This window comes from Fukomys damarensis, unplaced genomic scaffold, assembly GCF_012274545.1.
Source record: "Fukomys damarensis isolate Sample0158 unplaced genomic scaffold, DMR_v1.0_HiC HiC_scaffold_7, whole genome shotgun sequence".
NCBI lineage: Eukaryota > Metazoa > Chordata > Mammalia > Rodentia > Bathyergidae > Fukomys > Fukomys damarensis.
The window spans coordinates 34,937,853-34,945,406 of NW_022900919.1; positions in this window are offsets into that span (position 1 = coordinate 34,937,853).

Below are 7,554 nucleotides of genomic sequence, written 5' to 3' on the forward strand. Positions count from 1 at the left end.
TTTAACTCAGTAGTCAGCAAACCATGGAATTTAAAGAGTGAAAAAAATCTTTAGAAATTAAACAGAGTAATTTGAGATGAAAAGCTATCAAGTTATGGTGAGGCAATAATTAAATCATCAGTAAATATAACTTGTGGTGGAACAAAATATTGGAAGGTGGAATAAATAAGGATGGATTTAAACATTACCTCCAAGAAGTTTCTAGGTCTCTGGCTCCATACAGATAATTCTGACTAAAAATCATTTAGCTACTTTGCTTTCAGGAGAAAGAGTAAGCAAACTGTCACTGATGAGTGCAGACAGAGAACTGAATAAAAACCAGGCCAGCAAAGAAGAGGGAAAGAGTTTCAGGGTGAGCTGAGCTGTGCACAGGTAGAACTGCAACCATGGCACATCCAGCCCAAAAGAAGTGAGGAGAGCAGGCTCCTTCCCAAATTCCAGAGAAGCCAATATTCTACACCATTTTTTTAAAATTCAAAAATAAAGCTTTATTGAAGGTCTGCCAATAAGGAGACAGGAGGTATGATCAAACCCGGCTCTGAGATAGGCTGGTAGGGAAAGATTTAAGTGGCTGGGAAATAGCATCTGAAGGGTGTGATTGGGTCTTTTCCAGTCTCTAGGTTTTCTTGCTTCCTCCAGCAACTGTTCACCGCATCCCTGGCTCCTGATAGGGGACTGTGGGGCTTTATTCTTGTTCTTCAGTGACTTCCTTCCACCAAGCTCTCCAGGCTAGTTATAGGTCAGGTCCTGGAGTTCTGCACTTACGTCCTAAAAAATAACCTGAAGAGATTTTACAAACAATAAGATGTCATTATATGGCCCAGATTCAGAAGGACAGTATGTGATGATGAGATGACAGGACCCAACAAGTCTCCTTATAAATCCACAGGTGAGGGGATGACCTCATCCTAAAAGGATGGACTAGTGTCAAGAAGGGCCAGGGCTTCAGAGGTGATGCTATTTTTTTCTCCTTGAGTCTTTATTGGCCTTGGGAGGCAGAGGATGAAAAGTCTACGTCCCTTCAGTTCCTTACTCTGGGGTGGGTGGCTGGAAGATGCACCTGGGAGTTTTTCTTTCTCTTCTCTCCTCCATGAGACAAGGGTAAGAGCAGATGCAGAGTGAACCTAGCAAAGATGAAGTTTGGTTTGCCTTCCTGATTTAGGTCCTTTGAGGAGAGCTAATTGCATGAGGAGAGAGAGAGAAAGGAGTCATCTCAATATGAAAATGCAAGGACCCTTGGCACAGGCTCTCTTCCCCTTGGGTTCTCTCGGGCCCAGAGGTGGAGATGGGATTCTTGTGTAGGTGATTTACTGAGGTTTGCGTCAGGGTTGCCGTCAGAGGAGCATGGGCACAGGAAGTAAACTCATATCCTAAGGCAGGACCTGTTCAGTTGCCAAGGTTAAGGCCAAGTACAGATATGAGTCAAGCCTAGTTCAAGCCCAATCTTGTGGCATGAATTGTACCACAGATTAATTCCCACCTTGAAGACACTGTGCACCTGCCTCCTAGTGACAGTGTTAGAAATCACTGGCTGCAGGCCATTCCCAGGGGTCCTCAAACCCACTCGCCTTCTTTACTCCCTATCCTACAGGTGAAGTGACTCCAACTGACAAGATTAATTAAAAAGGGGGCTATTCTGAGCCATTCGCAGCTGGTGAAGCAGCAGGGAGATGAGCAATAACATTCCATTAAAGAGGACTGAGTGGGGCACCAGCAGCTCTACTGTATATGGTGAGGCTCAGCCATTCAGAAGGAATGAGTAGATCACCAGCATAAGACACAATAGAGGGGGATGTTAAGCTGAGGTGAGGGTGAGCAATGCCTTATTAGCAGTTGACTCCCGGCATAAGATGGAGCAAGGCAAGTCCTCTTCCAGTCTTCCATCATGCACAAATGTTTCGCTTTCCCATCTATTGGTGTAAATGGAGTACTATACCACCATTTATTTATAATACATTCTTTTCAGGCCACCTAGGTGAATATGTACTGAAAGAGCAGTAAAAAGTATTACCAATATTACTCTTAAATATATGTGTTAGGAATATTTTGTCTCTAAAAGTAATTTTTTTCCCAAAAGAAGGAAAACTATGTGCCTTTACATGTTTTCTTTAGTAAAAGGAAAATGTCACCTTCTCAAGAAATGGGACCATTTTAAAAAATTTCTGCTCCTTTAAAAAATACTTGTAGTATGGCAAGACATTCTATTAAAAATAAAACTAACTGCAGCCACACTCATATATTTAAAAAATCCAAGATGGATGCTTTTCTGCATTGCCAAAATTCAAATGCATCTGCTACTTACAATTTCTTTGGATCAGGTGAAAGCTAAGACTTAGAATTGCTTGTGCCTGCAAAAACTTGGTCACCAATTTACTTACTTTTTGTATACTGTGGGTACTATCTATGTTCTGTTCAATTACAATCAGCAACTTGGCATTCAAATGAAACATTTTGAAGGCAAAATGCATAAGAATAGAGCTTTGAGGCATACATTTGATATTAATGAGCAAATATTTGGCAATGGAAGAATAAATTGTGACTCCACATGTTTTGAACAGCCACATAGATGCATTATATGAATAAAGAAAGACACTCATAAATAGAGAAGTTAAGCTTTATTACCAAGGCACATTCAAAACGGTTACTTATCCATGCCAAGTACTGAAGTCAGGAGAAGTGTTCTCTTCCCTTGCAATATGTGAAAAAAATAAAGCCACAAGAACTCAGTGTGACTGTTTTGTGCCTTTCACAGGACTAACATGGAAGCACTGTGTTACAGTTTAATTGACAGTATTTAAAAATTTTATCTTAGTATGTATATTTTATAGAGTAACAGTCCATGAAATATGGTGCTAGGCAATAGAGTATCCTTTGGAAGAATTATTTTGGAATGTAACTTGATAGAACATGAAATCTGGATGATGAAACTGCTGGAAACATGCCTGATGGCAACAAAATTAGGTTTATATAGCTTGAGGCAGGATAAGAGAATGGAACTCAGAGAATATCTGGAAGAATCTCAGTGAGGGGGCATAGCAAGAGGGTTTTCCATAGATTGGCACTTTAGATAAATCTCAGGTGAAATTAAGGAAGGAGAGGCTAGTTCTAGACTAATACTGTGAAATTAAAATACTTTTTACATGGGAGCCAAGAAGGTTAAAGTGAACCGGGGTCATTGTTGGTAAAGAACAGCAACTCTTCACGTTTGTCAAAAGAAGGATGGGTTGCTCATGATCGTGATTATGGGGTGGCTTGGTCAGTGTCTTATTGCGAACCTCATTGTGAAGTGGCCTCATCTAAGCGTTATTTACACTCGGTGGGTGCATCACGGCCTGGCTACCAGTGAAACCATTGCAGTAGTTTGTGTAAAACTCACTGGACTTCAAGTTGAAAGCCTGGGTATAAAAGCCTCACATTTTGGGGGTGTGGGAATTTGTCTAGTTTTTCTATAACCTTCCTCAACTTCAGATTCCTTCACTATAAAACAAATGTACTAGCACATAGTTGAAATGGTTGGTGAGAAGCTAAGATGGAATTATGAGCATATATGGCAAGAGTAAGCAATAAAATGTGTGCTCATTCCCATCGGGCTATCGGGAGAGAAGGTCCCCGATGCCGGAGGACCTTGGGCCCAGAGTGGAGGTGGAAGAGGAGCCTGGTGTTTGGGAGGAGACGCAGGCTATCCTCCTAGAGGACATTCCCATGGCAGACAAGCACGTTCCACAGCACACAGCTGGGATTCAGGAGCCTGGCTGTCACATCTGACATCACGCTCTCCCCAGAGCAGATCTAGAGCCAAATTTTCCTGTGAAGTGATTTAGGATGAAAGGGTTCCCTCCAGAGGTCAGTAAGGGACTGTGGGAAGCAGTCAAGAGAAGGGAAGAAGCCACACAAGGCTGTGATTTGAAGTGAAATCCCAACCTCATTTGATTCTACAGGGAGTTCTGCAGCATAAATTATACATCAGAGTTTGTCCAGCCTTAAGGCCTTTGCAATCCTGCACCAGTCAGGCATTAGCTAAGGGCTCCTTTGGGATTAAACTCTGGGCATTTGCAATGCCTATAGTGGCAGGAACAAGCCACCAACATCAAACAGTGTGTCCACCTAGGAAACCAACAATGTCCACCTAGGATGAGGAAACGCCTCCAAACAGGCTTTTTGGACTTATTCATGAGTGTCTTGTTTAGCGCCCTCCAGTACTGTAATGACATCTTGCTGTTACCACACTCACCTAGAGAAGCAGCTCTTCTTCAGAATCTGTCACTTCGTGGAGCACAGCACTAATTGAAAGGCATGCATTTCAAATGAAATATGTCAGAGATAATATCTAAAAGATGTCGTTCTGTCTGGCGTGTCACTGAAGTGTGACATGACTACGGGGGCCCTGTTAGAAGTAATGAGGCAAGATGAGCCCTAGCAGATCCATTCCGCAGAGCACTGCTCAAAGAGTGAGCTAATATTATTACTGACCATAAATGTTGTTAGGAAGATGTGGAGAGGATGTTAACGCCACTAAGCATTACAATCAAATCTCGATAATGACCAGTGAAGCAGGCTAATAAATTATAGATTATGTGTGCCATGCATATTCATTCTGTCAGAAATCTCAGCTTCCTAGCTGCGAGAAGTTCAAGGGCTCCCATTGCAAAGCAATGCGCTTAAAGCCATACAGAGAAAAATGAAAACAGAATAATAGCTGGCAATTCTAAAAGAATTATCCAAGTCCTCTGCTATTAAGCTATTTTCCTTCCTTCCTTCCTTCGTTCCCCCTAATAAAAACAGAAAAACTACAGTAAAGATACAGATTTGCTACTAGGCAAGAAACTCCCAACTCCTAATATAACACATGGCTGTTGAATCAGGAGGGACAGGGAAACCAGACTCACTTCCTCTATCACTTGTCATGTGCACGACAACATCAGGCCTCCCAGTCCTGTTTCTCAGGCTCTACGGCTTGCCAGCAACATTTTGGAAAAATAAAAGGTACTTGTCATGAAGAAAGAGGATGCTGTGTATGTGCACTTGTTAAAAATAAATCTGCTCTCACCAAAATCCATCCAGGAAAAGCTGAGGAAAACCCTTCAGGAGAAACATTTTCATTGCGCCAGTGATTTTCATGTTCTAGGGATCTCCCGGGAACCACAATTTCTTTGAAATTGGGGCATGGTTTCTGAAGATTTTATGTTTCTTTAACAAAAGGCCAATTTGGTGACTCTGTCTCCTTACCACAGGGTTTCAGAGATGCCAAGTGACAGCATCTCCCAGTGGCCGTTTATGCCTCAATGGCCTGCCTTTGCCCAGGTAGCTACTGACCCCTGCAGTCAGGAAGAGGAATAGAGACATGTACTCCTGCCTTTCATCGCAACCCACCCTGTGCCCACATAAAATAAATGGACTGGAAAACAAAACAAAACAAAGTGGACGCTTTTGTTTCATCATTAGTAGAACCTTGACATAATAATGACCATACAGTTCATCTGCCTTTTCATGGCTAAGAAAACTCCAGTCCTGAATAAGAACCTGATAGTCCTGAGTCACTGTGAGAGGGCAGCATTGCTAGAACTCAAATTTCTAAAATGTCAAGGTCCTAAAAGTTAAGGCTGGCAGATGCTGCCTCCAGCTTTGACTCCTTCAGCCTCAGGGGTGTGGATTTAGAAGATGACACTCGGCAGGGAGCCTCCATATTCTGCATCAGCCATTTCACATGAACATACTATGTGACCATGAGAGGAAGGAGCCCAGAGCTCCCATTGGGCAAACTTGAAAAATGAGGAGCCTTCTGCTAGAAACACCCTTGAATTTTCTCTGAGTAAAACTCAACCTTCTCAGGTTCGTATCAATCCTCTCTCGTCCTTGTGTGCTCAGTGGACTTGTGTCCAAGGAGCTGAGTTATTTGGGGCTATGACAGAATTTCTCAGCCCTACATTCTTCAAGTGTCCTTGGCAGATAGAGACGGTGCCTCATAAGGCTATTGGCCCAGAGAATGACCCCATCCAACAATTCTGGGAGACTTGGGGAATTTATATGACAAATGTGTACTACTACAAAAATAAATAATAATCAATAATAAATCCTTCACCAATACACAAAGAAGGATTGGTCAGAAGCATGACTCTAATATCAGGATGAGTAAATCCTGGCTTGTCATTTCATAACTTTGTGGGAACTGATTCTCCTACTACTAAATATTGAGCGAACATTTTCATGAAAATTAAATATTTCTCCTTCCTTCATCTCCTCTTTTTTCTCTCCTCTCTTTTCCTTCTCTTTCTCCTTCCATCCATCTCTCTGTTCCTCTTCCATTCTTCTCCTCCCTTCATTCCACTCTTCTCTCTCCCTCCCCTCTTCCTTCCTCCCTTCCCTCCTTCCTTTCTTCCTGAAAAGGGCATTACCATATCTTTAGAATCTTAACTCTGCTGGTAGAGTGGATGGTATGACAGTAAGAACTTCTGGGAGGATTATGTGGATATTTTCCTCTGAGCAGCTCCCTGTTGATCCTTCTGTTGGCTGAAAGACCTGCCCATAAGGTAGAAAGATCCAAAAGCAACAGAGGGCAAGAAGAGCTGTAAAAACTCTTCTAACAATATTATAGAAAAGTGTCTGACTGTGCAAGCTTAATTTGGTAGGCAAAAATGTTGAGTATTTGAGAATGTAAAGACTTTCATTACTATTTTTCAAGTATTTAAAAGCTTTATTATAGATGTTTTTGACATGACAGTAATTGCAAATGCTCATCTTTCTCAGCAATTTATCTTCATATCTTGTAGATGAAGGAGAACTGGCAGATCTTAGAGTATGAATGCACTGGGGATGGGTCAATGGCTCCATTGTAGGAGGGGTTTAAAGTTTTTATGAAACACAGATTGTGACTTTTGGTCGTTTCTGAAGGCACACTTTCAGGAGGAGAACAGCAGCATGGGTAGTAACCCCAAGGTGGTTGTGGTCCAGGATACACCTTAAAAGGGTTAGTATTTCATGAAGAATGTAACTGTGGAAGTTTGAAAAGATAAATTAGGAAAAGGGATGTATACAAGGTAGGAAAGTTGCTTTCCCAAAGTCTATGACAGGCCTTGGAAATTAATCTTTTGATGAATTATGTCTAAAATATCATGAGGGACAGCTTAAATTTTTTTCTTGGTATATTTTAGGTATACCTAAATGATGGCATTCATCATTGGGAATTCGTACTTTTACATGATATATCTTGGTTCTTATTTTTTTCCCATATCATCCCCTCCCTTCAACTCCTCAACCCATCCCTATTCATACTTTGTTTCCATTTCTTAGTTTTCTCATATTTTTTCTTTCCCTTCTTTCCTTTCCCCTACCCTGCCATTCCCCTGCTCCTTTAGACCGTTCCTTTCTATTTCACATTATCTAGTATACATTTTGATCCTTATTTATCTTTTGAGTTTCTCACAACAGAAATTATTCTGTATTTTCATGTGTGTCTTATTTATTTCACTTAAGATTATCACTTCAACATGCATCCATTTATCTATAAATGTCTCTAGTTTTTCATTCTTTATCACTGAGTAGTACGCCTGTATATAT